Below are 15222 nucleotides of genomic sequence, written 5' to 3'. Positions count from 1 at the left end.
CCCTCCCACCCCGTCCCTCTTCAGGGACCCCTCTCACGAGCAATTCCTCTTGCAAGAGGTGCGGTTGCTCCTCGCCATGGGGGCTATAGAGGAGGTGCCAAAGAACGAAAAGGGCAAGGGGTTTTACTCCCATTATTTCCTAATCCCCAAGTCAAAGGGTGGTCTCAGACCCATCCTAGACCTGCGAGGACTCAACCAGTTTATGGTAAAGTTGAAGTTCCGTATGGTATCCCTGGGGACCATTATCCCGTCCGTGGATCCTGGAGATTGGTATGCCGCCCTCGATATGAAGGACACATTTTCATATCGCCATTTTTCCTCCGCACAGGAGGTATCTCCGCTTCGTAGCCGACCATCAGCACTTCCAGTTCACGGTCCTGCCCTTCGGCCTTTCCACAGCCCCAAGGGTATTCACGAAGTGCATGGCCGTGGTCGCCGCGTATCTCCGCCGACGTCGGATACACGTGTTTCCGTATCTGGACGATTGGCTCCTCCGGGGGACCTCCGAGAGACAAGTCACCCAGCATGTGGGCGTCGTCAGGGACCTCTTCACTCGTCTAGGCCTGGTGATCAATATAGAGAAGTCCTCTCTGGTTCCCACACAGAGGTTAGACTTCATAGGAGCGACCCTAGACTCCAATCTCGCCAGGGCCTGCTTACCACAGCCGCAGTTTCAAGCAATGGTAACAATCATCTGTGGTCTGCAGAATTTCCTGACGACCTCGGTTCGCACTTGTCTCGGTCTCTTGGGTCACATGGCTGCATGCACGTTCGTAACCAAGCACGCCAGGCTCCGCCTCTGTCCGTTACAAACTTGGCTCAACTCGGTATACTGCCCGAGCAGGGACTCAATAGACACAATAGTCACCATTCCCCCGAGCACTCTAGGCTCTCTAGACTGGTGGCTGACTCCCTCCCTGGTGTGTGCAGGGCTACCGTTCCATCCGCCTCAGCCCTCAGTGTCCCTGACGACAGACGCGTCTTTTCTTGGCTGGGGCGCGCACCTCGGAAGCCTTCGTACGCAAGGCCTCTGGTCACCTCAGGAGCTGACGTTGCACATAAATGTCCGAGAACTGAGAGCAGTCCGCCTAGCGTGCCAGGCGTTCCTGCAACATTTACAAGGCCGCGGTGTCTCAGTGTTTACAGACAACACAACGGCCATGTACTATATAAACAAACGAGGGGGGACTCGATCTTTCCCCCTTTGTCAGGAGACCATCAGACTCTGGGACTTTTGTATAGCCCACTCGATAGACCTGGTAGCATCCTTTCTCCCGGGGGTTCGGAACATTCTGGCGGATCGACTGAGCAGGTCATTCCTCTGCCACGAGTGGTTGATACGCCCGGATGTTATTCATTCGGTTTTTCCAGAGGTGGGGATTTCCCCACATAGACCTGTTTGCTTCCCGCGAGAACAGGAAATGCCAGATGTTCTGCTCCTTCCAAGGCCTCTCACCAGGGTCGATCTCGGACGCATTCCTGATGCTGTGGACGAACCAGCTGCTTTATGCCTTCCCGCCGTTCCCGCTGGTTCACAAGGTCCTGCTAAAACTCCGCAGGGACAGAGTGCACCTAATCTTGATTGCTCCAGCGTGGCCCAGGCAGCACTGGTACACCACGCTGCTCGACCTGTCACTAGCCAACCCGATTCCCAGACCTCATAACGCAGGACCACGGCAGACTTCGCCACCCAGACCTGCAAGCCCTTCACCTCAAGGCGTGGCTGCGGCATGGCTAAACCAGTCAGAGTTGCGTTGCTCTGCCTCAGTACAGCAAGTACTCCTGGGTAGCAGGAAGCCTTCCACCCGGTCAATGTATCTGGCCAAATAGAAGCGTTTCTCCTGCTGGTGCGGGACACACAGTGTTACCCCCACTGAGGCCTCGATCCCTACCATCTTGGACTACCTCTGGTCTCTCAAACAGGAGGGCCTGGCGGGAGTGCACTCCCTGGACGTCCGTAGAGCGCTCGCATTTTATATCGAGCGGACAAAATCATTTCGTAAAACGCCCCAGCTCTTCGTCGCAGTGGCAGACCAAATGAAGGGTCTACCTGTCTCATCCCAGAGAATCTCGTCGTGGGTAACGGTGTATATCCGTACTTGTTACGACTTGGCTCATGTAGCCTCGAGCCGCCTCACCGCACATTCTACAAGGGCTCAGGCTTCATCTGCCGCCTTCCTGGCTTGTGTACCTATCCAGGAGATATGTCGTGCAGCTACCTGGTCTTCGGTCCACACCTTTGCCTCACATTATGCACTGGTTCAACAGTCCAGAGATGATGCAGCCTTTGGCTCAGCAGTTTTGCATTCTGCAACATCTCACTCCAACCCCACCGCCTAGGTAAAGCTTGGGAATCACCTAATTGGAATCGATATGAGCAAGCACTCGAAGAAGAAAAGACGGTTACTCACCGTTGTAACTGTTGTTCTTCGAGATGTGTTGCTCATATCCATTCCAAACCCGCCCTCCTTCCCCACTGTCGGAGTAGCCGGCAAGAAGGAACTGAAGGGCGGATGGGTCGGCAGGGGTATATATCCGGCACCATAGCGGCGCCACTCCAGGGGGCGCCCAGCCGACCCACCGAGTGTTGCTAGGGTAAAAATCTTCCGACGAACGTGCACGCGGCGCGCACACACCTAATTGGAATCGATATGAGCAACACATCTCGAAGAACAACAGTTACAAAGGTGAGTAACCGTCTTTTCTGTCATCTGCTACCACTGAGAACAGTCTAGATCCATCCTCTTTGGAACCCCCTTTCAGGTTGTTGAAAGCAGCTATTAAATCCCCCCTCATCTTCTCTTCTGCAGACTAAACAATCCCAGTTCCCTCAGCCTCTCCTCATAAGTCATGTGCTCCAGCCCCCTAATCATTTTTGTTGCCCTCCGCTGGACTCTTTCCAATTTATCCACATCCTTCTTGTAGTGTGGGGCCCAAAACTGGACACAGGACTCCAGATGAGGCCTCATCAATGTTGAATAGAGGGGAATGATCATGTCCCTCGATCTGCTGGAAATGTCCCTACTTATACAGCCCAAAATGCCGTTAGCCTTCTTGGCAACAAGGGCACATTGTTGACTCATATCCAGCTTCTTGTCCACTGTAACCCCTAGGTCCTTTTCTGCAGAACTGCTGCCCAGCCATTTGGTCCCTAGTCTGTTACAGCGACTGGGATTCTTCCGTCCTAAGTGCAGGACTCTGTCCTTGTCCTTGTTGAACCTCGTCAGATTTCTTTTGGCCCAATCCTCTAATTTCTCAGAGGAAAACCTGAAAGACAGATTCAGACCCCCTGTCTTTATAGCCCAGATAAAGTTTCTCTTCCCTACTGGAAGCTTTCTCCTGCCTCACTTGGTAGCATGGGGCTTCGTTTGCCTGGCACATAAGTGACCTGCATTGTCTCTGCTTGACCCTGGGCTGGGCATAGATGCAAAGACGCCTTCCTTTGTCTAGGGCAGACCCGTTTACCAACTCCCCTGACATGCCTGGTTTAAACACCCATGAGTGTAATTCCAGTGTGTATCCATAACTCGTACTACACACCGCACGGACATCATGCAAGAACATGAATGACCAGCGAGGCATTAGCTTCCCAGTGACATATGACATGACACCTGGTAGATACAGGTTAGAGCCACAGTGAGCTGGGGTGCATGGAGCTGGTCTCCTCAGCTGATCTGGGGGAGCCCCTTGCCTTCCAGCACTGGGATTGCTTAGGGTCACCCCTTCCCACAAAGTTTCATCTGAGTGGAGTACTACCTCTGATCTCTGGTCTCTGACCCCGGCCTGACTCCGACCCCGACTCCTGCCTCTAGGTTCTAACCCGGTACTGCCCGATCTCTGGTCTCTGACCCTGGTCTGACCCCGACCCCGACTCCTGCCTCTCGGTTCTAACCCGGTACTGCCCTGATCTCTGGTCTCTGACCCCGGCCTGCCACTGACCCTGACTCCTGCCTTTCAGTTCTAACCTGGTACTGCCCTGATCTCTGGTCTCTGACCCTGGCCTGACTCCGACTCCTGCCTCTTGGTTCTAACCCGGTACTGCCCCGATCTCTGGTCTCTGACCCCCGACTCCTGCCTCTAGGTTCTAACCCGGTACTGCCCGATCTCTGGTCTCTGACCCCAGCCTGACACTGACGCCGACTCCTGCCTCTCGGTTCTAACCCGGTACCGCCCCGATCTCTGGTCTCTGACCCCGGCCTGACTCTGACCCCAACTCCTGCCTCTCGGTTGTAACCCAGTACTGCCCCAATCTCTGGTCTCTGACCCCAGCCTGACACTGACACCGACTCCTGCCTCTCGGTTCTAACCTGGTACTGCCCTGATCTCTGGTCTCTGACCCTGGCCTGACTCCGACTCCGACTCCTGCCTCTTGGTTCTAACCCGGTACTGCCCCGATCTCTGGTCTCTGACCCCCGACTCCTGCCTCTAGGTTCTAACCCGGTACTGCCCGATCTCTGGTCTCTGACCCCAGCCTGACACTGACGCCGACTCCTGCCTCTCGGTTCTAACCCGGTACCGCCCCGATCTCTGGTCTCTGACCCCGGCCTGACTCTGACCCCAACTCCTGCCTCTCGGTTGTAACCCAGTACTGCCCCAATCTCTGGTCTCTGACCCCAGCCTGACACTGACGCCGACTCCTGCCTCTCGGTTCTAACCTGGTACTGCCCCGATCTCTGGTCTCTGACCCCGACCCCGACTCCTGCCTCTCGGTTCTAACCCGGTACTGCCCCGATCTCTGGTCTCTGACCCCGACTCCTGCCTCTCGGTTCTAACCCGGTACTGCCCCGATCTCTGGTCTCTGACCCCGACTCCTGCCTCTCGGTTCTAACCCGGTACTGCCCCGATCTCTGGTCTCTGACCCCGACTCCTGCCTCTCGGTTCTAACCCGGTACTGCCCCGATCTCTGGTCTCTGACCCCGACTCCTGCCTCTCGGTTCTAACCCGGTACTGCCCCGATCTCTGGTCTCTGACCCCGACTCCTGCCTCTCGGTTCTAACCCGGTACTGCCCCGATCTCTGGTCTCTGACCCTGGCCTGACTCTGATCCCGACTCCTGCCTCTGGGTTCTAACCCGGTACTGCCCCGATCTCTGGTCTCTGACCCCGACTCCTGCCTCTCGGTTCTAACCCGGTACTGCCCCGATCTCTGGTCTCTGACCCTGGCCTGACTCTGACCCCGACTCCTGCCTCTCGGTTCTAACCCGGTACTGCCCCGATCTCTGGTCTCTGACCCCGACTCCTGCCTCTCGGTTCTAACCCGGTACTGCCCCGATCGCTGGTCTCTGACCCCGACTCCTGCCTCTCGGTTCTAACCCGGTACTGCCCCGATCTCTGGTCTCTGACCCTGGCCTGCCTTTGACCCTGACTCTTGTTTCTGGGACCAAGCCTTGCAGTTCCTCCCACTCCTACCCAGTGGCTCCTGTCCCTGGTGGACAGACTTCAGCCCAGCTGTGGCTGGTAGGCCAGACCACCTGTACCACGGTCCCTTACAGCATGTACATTTGTGCCAACTCATAGAGCATTTGTGTAGGGATAGGTTTGTGCCATGTTTGACGAGTTGTTTGTATGGCTTCCAAACAGTCCACACAATTTGCAGCAGCTCAAAACTTCTCCGTTTCCGAGAGTTTGGTTTTATTCAATTGAGGAACTTGCAGTGAAGCTAGCCAAGCCCTAGCCCTGGCTTCTCTCCAGGCTGGGCCGCTCCCAGGGTTCCTCTCTGAGCTCAGTCTGCCCACACCCTATGTTCTCTCCCAAAAGAGCCGACCCCACCTCCCCTGTATTCGGATGGGTTCAATGAGTTACAAGAATCAGCATCTGCCACTAGGCGTGGGGGTTTCAGGCAGACATTGGCATCCTGATACAGTACAGAGATAGAGAGCGAGAGACTGCGTGTGTGTGTGTGTGCACGTTCATGGGTCCACGTACCGCTGAACACACTGGAATGTGGCTCAAGTTAGTCCATTCCCTCCACTTCATATCTGTGCAATAAAGGAAAGCCCTGGAGCCAAGGGGCAGGGCAGGGCAGGCACTAAAGCAAACACAGCCGTGGTGGTTCAGCAGTGCAGTGGCTGGGACAGTAACACAAAGCATTGCTGCAGGCGGATGCTCTCCCTAGGGGATTTCAGGGCAGCCGAGGTTGCTCTGGGGGGTGGGTGTGTGTGACGAACTGGGAATGTTCTTAATGTTTTCTCTGAATACTGTGTTGGTGCCTCAGTGTCCCCTAGGCAGTTCTTAAGTATCTAGGTGGTGGAATAAGGGGGTGTGATTGCTGCAGAGCAAAGGGCCAGTGCACCTAAATGCCTGGCACTCTGTCTTCTAGCAACCAATGGCCTGGGCCCTCCTCTGCAAAGGTGCCAGCTGAAGGTGTTGGAGACAAAGAGGTCAGGTGACCTCCTGGGAAAGGGGCTGAGCAGAGTGGAGGGGGTGTCAGTCTGGAGCTGGCTGGGGACGAGGAGTGAAGTGCAGACGTGGGGGTCTGGCTCACTGCCCCCCAGGATGGAACTGGCCGAGGGGTCCGGTTCGCGGTACCTACAAGCTCTGTTTTAGACCCTGTTCCTGTCATCGAATAAACCTCTGTGTTACTGGCTGGCTGAGAGTCACGTCTGACTGTGAAGGGGGGGGCAGGACCCTGTGGCCCCCCAGGACCCCGCCTGGGCAGACTCGCTGTGGGAAGCGCACGGAGGGGCAGAGGATGCTGAATGCTCCCAGGAGAGACCCAGGAGGTGAAGCCGTGTGAGCTGCTTGCCCTGCAGACAGGCTGCTCCGAGGGAAAGTCCTGCCTGGCTTGGTGGGGAGCAGCTCCAGAGCAGCGCCCGGGGACTGCGTGACAGTGTGTGCAGGTGTCCCGGTGCAGAAAAGCTGAGAGACAGCCCGGGAACAGGCTGTGTCAGCAGTGGCCTGCCGTTCCCAAGGCAGTCTTGCTGTGTGGCGGCTGGGCAGGGGGCTGGGCACCCAAGGTCCCCTCCATTTCCCCAGGGGGAGGCTGGGAGGATGGGATGTCAGGCGCAGAGGTTGGGATTGTTCGGTCTCTCGAGGGCTCCCCAATGTGCTTTGGGCTGCGTTGTGACACCCCACCCGCCTCCTCAGGCAGTCAGGGCTCTGGGCTAGACTTGCCAGCCATCATCCGCCAGTTCCAAATATCTCTTCCCCCTCCCCCTCCCGGGGCATCTCGGGGTCCGTGCCCGGCGACCCCTCCCGCTCTCATGGCTTCGCTTGCCCTCCTGACACCAGTGAGCCCCAATGCGCCTCAGCCACCAGCTCCAGCTGCGCACACTGAGGCTGGGCTCCTTGGCTTTCCCCTGCCCAGCTCCAGGCTGTGGCTGTCTCTTCCCCATGGCCACTGCAAAACCTCCCCTCCGCTTCGTAACCCCCTGTGCCCAGCTCCTCCTCTCCCCCAGGGCACAGCCAGCTGCTGGGCCTCCTCCCCCCGGGGCTTCAGCTCCTGCCTTTTTCTGCCCTGCAGCCTGGCACCTCCTGCCCAGCTCTCTGCAGCTTCACGTTCCTCCTGGGGTGAGCAGAGGTGCTGGGTCCCCAGGGCGCTCGGAGCAGGCAAGTAGCTGGGGGCGAGGGGAGGCTGGCCCGTGACTGGAGGAAGTGACTGTGAGCGAGGCAGCGTCAGGACCAGCGCTCAGCAGGAAGCGTCTGCTGCAGGCGCTGAGAAAGAGAAACAAGTGTGGGGAGGAGGCTCCTGGGACGCAGGCAGGCGGCAGCTGTCCTCGGGGGGCTCCGGTCGGGGATGCAGTGGGGCCTGCACCATGGTAAGAGGCAGCCGCCCCTTGTGGCCTTGGATGTGCTGTTGGCATGCGGGGTGTCCGTCAGCACATGGCCGAGTGGGTGGGGGGTTCCACGGTGACACCTTCCTCCCCTCTCCTGAGGAGCCAGTGCAGTGGGGTCCATCCCTGGCGGACGGTGAGGGACCCCAGGCAGCGGCAGGGCTGGGGGAGCTCTCCAGGCTCAGTGCCAGGGATTTGTGAGTTAGTTGTGGGGGAATTGCGGTGTCTGTGAAAGGGAAGGATACGGAGAGCTCTTGAGAGCGACCGTCGAGCCTCACCTGCAGGCCCCCCCCCTTTAATCCTTGGTTCAGACCCCCTAAGCCCAAGCCCCTTGATCCTCACTGCAGCCCCCCAGCGCCTCTCAGCTATTCCAGCCGATGGAGCAGAGGCAAAGCCAAGCCGTGTGCTGGCAGGTTCTCTGTGCCACTGTGCATTGCATCCTGGGACATGTAGTTTCCACAGGGCACGATGCTGGCATCGGCACTGTTCTGCATCAGCCGGGCCCAGTGCCTGGCCCCACTGATCGCTGCCAGAGCCACGGCCCTGCTTCCCTTTTCACTTAGCTGTGAAGACCGAGTGAGCAGCAAGTGGCCAGCCAGGGCCGGGGGGAGAGGGGGGGGCGATGTCTGTGTGGCACTGGCATGGCACCAGGACAAGGCTGCCTGGTAGGAGAGAGATGGGGGGCAAGGGAGAGGCTCCCTTGGGTGCATTTCAGCTTGACTGAAGGGGTTCCTGCTGCCCACCTGTGCCCTGCAGCGCAGACGGGGGCTGGGCTGAGAGCAAGTCACGTTTGGGGCATGGGGACTGGTATTCCAGGCTCCTCCCTGCCTTAGGGACAAGCCTCTTTCTTCAAACCCAGGCTTGCCTGCAGGGCCTGGGCCGAGGGCTGGCACAGCAGGCGCTGAGTGGGAGGGCTGAGGTCCCTCCAGGACAGGGTGGTGCAGGTGGCCGAGAAGGCTGGCACTACAGGAAAGCACCTCCTCTCTGCTGCTCCCTCCGTGTTTGGCTGGGCTCCAAGCAGGCCTGCCTTGGTCCACGGGGAGAGTCCCAGCCCCTCGGTTCAGCAGCGGTGCTCCTGGTGTCTTGTTCCTCCTCAGAGGCAGGCGGAGCTAGGCCCCAGGGCCAGGCCTGTTCCTGCTGCCTTGCTTGTGGGAGGGGGTGCGGAGGCAGAGGGAGCTGAACGCTGGGTTTGGAGCACAGGAAACTGAGCGAAGTGTTCAATACCTCGTGCTTTCTAATGGAGCATGTAATGTGCCTGGTGAGCTCATGGCCAGAGTCCTGGCGCCCTGCCGACATGGGGCCTCTGGGGCTGGGAGCCTGAGCTACTGCAGCAGCCATTCCGTTGTGGTGCAGGGTGGCCATGTGAGACAGGCACTGATCGGGGCGGTTGGGGGACCGGCAGGGGGGACCCAGGTGCAGCCCGGAGCAGGGTAACTCAGGGGAGCGCTCTCCCCCTTGAGTGCAGATCTCAGTGCTAGGGGGCTCTGCTGCAGGGGGCAGGGCGGGTGTCTGAGCAGGGGTGTTCTGGCTAGTCGGCCGGCTGGGTGGCCCCCATCAGCAGAGGAGCTGAACACTTCGCAGTTTAGTAATACCCAGACTCTGCCCTCCCACCTGCAGTAGCAGCAGCCAAAAGAGCTGAGTTCTGATTCAGCCTGGGGCTCGGCGCCTCTCCCCTCTCGTGGGAGGGAGTCCGGAGGCCAGGCCCAGCTCCCGGGTGAGTTCTGTCTCCCCCACTGGTGGATCAGGACGGAGACCTTGCTCTGGCTCGAGTGGGGAGCTGCAGGAGAGAGGGGGGTATGGGGTGATGTGTCCGTGTGCTGCTAAGCAGAATGGCACTGCATTGTGTCCCCACGGGAGGGTTTTGTGGGTCTGACTTCGTTCCTAGATGGAATGAATTGCAGTAATCAGTCCTGGAGGTGGAGCTCTGTGGCCAGGTCTGTGGGGGCCCAGTGGTGGGGAATGGGGGCCCTAAGGCTGCCTGGAAAGAAGAGCCCCCAGTGCTGCCCCATCGGATTTGTGTGTGTGCCCGGTGCCCAGATATCCCAGGGGGCTGTGGCCTGGCCCCAGTCCTGCAGCTGTTATGGAAAGAACCAAAGCCCCCCCCAGCACAGCCCCCTGCAGCCAGCGCTGCCTGCACGCGTCCCTGCTGGGGTTTGCAGAGCACGCTTACACTTTCACTCTCCCTTGCCACGGAAACCACTGAGCCAGGCTGGGCCTTTCACTCTTAACTCCTCACCCTTCCCCTCGCAGCCGCTCTGCTGTCCAGGCGCTTCCTGCAGCCCCTGGCCAATGGCCCCCGAGCGCCGTTGCTGAGCAGGGTGGGAGTCCTGGCCCCCCAGCCCTGGGAGGATGAGCCTGCTGCACTGCTCGCCCCTGAGTCCCAGGAGCAGGAAGCAGAGGGGGGCTCAAGGCTGGCGTGGAGCACCCCTGGCTGGCTCTCACACCATCAGCCGGGCTCCCAGGCTGCCAGCCCTGCCCTTCTCCCCCCAGCCGGGAGCCCCTGCCGGCTCTGTCCAGGGCTGCGTGGCTATGGGCGGGGGTTGGCCTTGATTGTGTACCCGGCTCCCCTGGGCCAGGGGCTGAGGCTGGCGCTCTCCCTCGCTGTTAACCCAGCCCAGGGCTGGACTGCAGCTCGTGCTCTCTGGAGTGCTCCTGCGCAGAACCGCTCGCCCACCCGGGTTCCCCAGTGCAGGGGGGGCAGAAGTGTGTGTGTGGGGGGGTGTTAAACAGTCGTTGCGAACTGTTCCCTGGGTGGCACAGCACTGCTGAGTGAGAGCCCCTGACCGTGCTGCAGGTCAGCCCTGGAGGAAATTGGCTGGCTGCTAGTGCATGCAGGCCCCGCAGCTCGGGAGCCAGCAGTGAGGACGCTCCAGGAGGCACACACCAGTCCGTGCAGCTGGCAGGGGCTAGGGAGCGTGACTGAGCAGCTGGCTTCACTAGTGTAGACAGGGTCTGTCTCTCACCCCCCAGTCCGTGTCGCCATGTGCCTTGTGCCAGCGCTGGCTCTGACTCCGCCTGTCACACACACACTCTTGTTTCACTTTCCCCAGTGGAGGCAGCTGGGTAGAGACGCCCGCGCAGGCCGGCTCCTCTCCACTATGAATGGGCTGTGAATAATGCAGGTGCCCAGCTGCTGGGAGGAATCCATGTCCCTGGGCCTTCCTTCGCTTTGGGGTTACATGACTAATGAAAAGCGCTGTGAGAAGCCACAGGCCCTCCCTCCCCCGCCCTGCTGCATGCTGTTCAGCAGAGACCCGCCCCAGCCTCGTGGCACAATGTGGGGAAGCCTCATGCTCCCGAGACTTGCCATGTTCTGGCTACTCACCAGCTGGCTTTGGCAGGAGGGTCTAGCCTGCTGCTACAGAGCTCGCCTGGGGCCCTGGGAGGTGTCTCTGCCCCACACTCAGTGCTAGAGCTTTACCCCTGCCCTCCGCGTGGCTCTGTGCCGCAGGCCAGGAGCTCTGAGTGCAGAATGCGCCAGCCTGGCCCTGGGGGGTGAGATGGGAAATGGGAGCCCGAAGACAAAGGGCTGCACTAGGCGCAGCTAGACCGTGCTGGTATCAGGCCTCAGCCAGCCTGGCCCCACCTGGGGGGCTTTGCCCATGCTGTGGGCATGCAGCACAGCTCCCCGGCGGGGGGCAGATCTCTCAGGGGGGCCGAGCGCCAGCGCCCTGGCACAGCTCTGGGATCCCATTGCATGGCCTGGCCTGTCACTCTCCAGACGAGACGGGGGCCTCCCTTGGTGCCACCCACTTGGGACAGCCCTGGTCCCTGGGGGAGGCTCCTGGGTCGGGGGATGTGAGAACCCGGCCTGGGCGTAGCCCTGGGGCCCAGCTGTCACCTTGATGCAGTGCGGTGGCTTAGCAGCTACTCCTCAGGCCAGGCCAGGAGCAGAGGGCGCTTTGTGGGGAGCTGGGGTGGCTGGATCTGCTCCTGGGCCCCGGTGGGGGGGGGAGCTGGGCTCTGTGCAAAGCTGTGACTGGCTGGGGCTGCAGCAGGGTGTTGGGACAGCAGTGCCTAGTCCTAGCCTCTAGCCCCCGGAGGTGCAGGCCGATGCAGCGGGCTTGGCGGGCTCCCAGCGTGAGAGGGGGACTCGGGGGTAGTTTGGTGGGGGGAGATGGGTGCAGCTCACCCCTGCAGGCCTGCGGTGTGCAGGGGGCTGTTTGCATGGCTCACGCCCACGGCTACCCTGCCCTGATACCGAGCAAGGCAGCCTGCTGGGGAGCAGAGTGGCAGATTTGCCAGGGCCGCCGGGCTGCGCGGAGATCCCCTCTGGCCTGCGCTGCTGGAGGGAGCTCAGAGTTAATGAGCGCTGCAGCCCAGCTGGGGGTACGAGTCTGTGGGCTCAGGTCACGGGGCTGCACGCGCAGACCTGCCTCTGGAGTTCCATGGGTCAGGGCCAGGCTGAGACCAAACCGCCCTTGTCATGGTGCTCGGTCTGGGAGTTGCAGACACAGCCGAGGTGTGTGGGTCAGAGGAAGCCAAGAGTCAGGCTTGAGCAGCAGCAAGGCTGGTGGTGCCATTCGCCCTGCTAGAGGAGGCAGGGGAGGGTGTCGGGAGAGATCAGGAGCTTTGCTGTGGCTGGGTTAAGTTTCAGTGGCAGCTGGACACCCGTGGGAGGACATTCAAGAGACAGGCTGAGATCTTAGGGCAGAGGGAGGGAGACAGGGCTGGAGCGGCCGTGAATTTGTGAGTCATCAGTTTAAAGATAGGTGTTAAAGCCAAAGCCATGTTTGTGGCTGAGATCACCCAGGGTGTCTGCGCAGCCCACGGAAGTGAGCTTGTCAGCCTGGGTCAGGCTCGGGCTAGCAGGGCGTGGGCTCATGCTCTCAAAAGAGCTGTGTAGACAGAGCTTTGATGCTATGGCTCGGGCTGGAGCTCAGGCTCTGTAGCCCTGTTTTTAGAGCACCCGCGTGAGCCCCTCAGGTCTCCTGAGCTGGGCTGGGAGGCTTCCTTCTGCATGCTGCATAGACACCCCCCCAGAGACAGTGTAGATCAGGGGTCGGCAACCTTTCAGAAGTGCTGTGCCAAGTCTTCATTCATTCACTCTAATGTAAGGTTCCGTGTGCCAGTCATACATTGTAACGTTTTTAGAAGGTCTCTTTCTAGAAGTCTGTAATATATAACTAAACTACTGTTGTATGTAAAGTAAATAAGGTTTTTAAAATGTTTAAGAAACTTCATTTAAAATTAAATTAAAATGCAGAGCCCCCCGGACCAATGGCCAGGACCTGGGCATGTGAGTGCCACTGAAAATCAGCTCACGTGCCACCTTTGGCACGCGTGCCACAGGTTGCCTACCCCTGGTGTAGAGGGACAAGAGGAGGGGGCAAGAATGGAGCCCTGAGGGGACCCTCCCCGTAAGAGGAGAGTGGAGCACGGCCACCCCCAGATGAGACACCGAAGGGAGGAGGACAGGCTCACGGAAGCCCAGGCATTGCAGGGTGGTCGGCCACATTAAAGGCCTGGAGGGGCTGGGGGTGGAGCCCTGGCTGTGAAGCTGGTCTCAGAAGAGGTCATCAGAGATCCTTGGTGGTGGGGGGTGTCAGTGGAGGGCATGGGGCAGAAGCCAGGTTGGAGTGGGGCTGGGATGGAGTTTGAGCAGAGGACTTGAAGCCAGCAGCTGTAGACGGCGCACACTCAGTGAGCCTGGAGGTAAGGGGCTGGGCCAAGGATGGTTTTTACGATGGGAGAACACAAATCACGGGCCTTTTGTGAAGGGAGTAAAATAATGGGGCAGCTTCCTGGAACATCTCCAGGGAGATGGAGTCGTGTGCACGAGGCAGCGGGGGGTGAGGAAGGGCTGGGCGTGTGTCTCCAGAGAGCACGATCTGTGCCTGGAGCCCAAGGGTTTGCCGGCTGGATTTCAGGGCAGCCCTGCACGCTGTGTCTGACAAAATCTCACCTTCCAAGTGAGGTTAATTGCCTGGCACGTGGGGCTTTTCGAGAGGGGTGCAGGGGGCGTAACTGGGCTGGGGGTGGGGATTTGATCTTAGCCTGGGCTCAGGAGAGATGCCAGGCAGGGAAATGGGCCTGGCTGGGGGCTGTCTCCTGGGGAAGGGCTGGGAGCCCTGGTGACTGGATGGAGCCCTAGAGACCAGACTGGGCGATTCCAGTTCTGATCCCATTAGCCATTTGAGCAGCTCTCCTTCCAGGTGGGGCTGGGGCCACGGGTCCCGCGTGGCCCTGATTTGTAAGGCCCAGCAGGGCTGGAAGGAATGAATACAGGCTGGGGTTCAGTGAGCTCTGGGGGTGTGCACCCTCCCGCCCGTGCTGGGGTGTCACACAGCCGTGTTGCAGGGTGGAGGGTGCTGGTGTATTTACAGACCGGGCAGCCTGCACCTGCCCTTCCCCCGGCGTCCCAGCAGGTGAATAATTGTTGGGTGCAGTGTCCCAGGCATGGGCTGGGCTGGGCTGTATTTCTGAGCCTGCTCTCCCCAAGCCTGCACAAGGTGGGAAATGGGGAGGGGAACAGGGTCTGCAACGCACTCTGCAGGCTGCTGTCGGGTGGTCCCAGCACGCAGAGGACAGGCCTCCCCGCCCTGCCCGCTCCCTTTGCCAGGGCCCCCTCTGCGTGTCACTGGAGGCCTCCTGCCTGCGCCCCGTGTGACCAGCTTCAGGCTGGGGTGATACCTGGATCCCAAGGCCAGAAGGGACCATGGTGATCATCTAGTCTGACTCCCATTGGAACAGCCAGAGACCTGCCCAGAACCATTCCCAGAGCACATCTTTTAGAAAAACAGCCAGTCTTGATTGAAACGTGGTCAGTGATGGAGAGTGGCCCTTGGTAAATTGTTCCAGTGGATAATTACTCTCACCATCAAAAATGTGCTCCTTATTTCCAGTCTGAATTCGTCAGTTTCAGCTACCAGCCCTTGGATCCTGGTAGACATTTCTCTGCTAGATTGAAGAGCCTTTTATCAAATATTTGTTCCCCGTGTAGGTACCATAGACTGGGGTGAAGACAGCCCTTAATTTTCTCTTTCTTAGGCTAAATAGACTGAGCTCCTTGACTCAATCAAGGGTGGAGGGCTAGCTCAGTGGTTTGAGCATTGGCCCGCTAAACCCAGGGTTGTGAGTTCAATCCTTGAGGAGGCCACTTAGGGATCTGGGGCAAAAATTGGTCCTGCTAGTGAAGGCAGGGGCTAGACTCAATGACCTTTCAAGGTTCTTTCCAGTTCTAGGAGATTGGTATAGCTCCAATTATTACCTTAATCACTATAAAGCTTTTTTTCTAACCCTTTAATTATTCTCATGGCTCTTTTCTGACCCCTTGCCAATTGACCAGCATCCTTCTTGATGTGGGCCCCAGAGCTGGGCACAAGATTCCAGCAGTGGTCACACAGCTCCAAAGACAGGTAAAATCACCACTCTGCCCCTGCTTGAGGTTCCCCTCTTTATGCATCCAAGGATCACACTCGCCCTTTTGGTCACAGCCCACGATTGATGCCA

General features: G+C 59.2%; 1 protein-coding gene across 4 annotated transcripts in view; it reads left to right on the top strand.

Moving 5' to 3' along the window:
• Positions 1–15222, top strand: part of DNMT3A (DNA methyltransferase 3 alpha) — a 247436-nt gene that overhangs the window by 84984 nt on the left and 147230 nt on the right. The gene's annotated exons all lie outside the window — the stretch shown is intronic.

The sequence above is a fragment of the Mauremys mutica genome, chromosome 3 (assembly GCF_020497125.1).
Source record: "Mauremys mutica isolate MM-2020 ecotype Southern chromosome 3, ASM2049712v1, whole genome shotgun sequence".
NCBI classification, from domain to species: domain Eukaryota; kingdom Metazoa; phylum Chordata; order Testudines; family Geoemydidae; genus Mauremys; species Mauremys mutica.
Note: the sequence above shows the minus strand (reverse complement) of the source record. Positions and strands in the feature narration are given on the sequence as shown.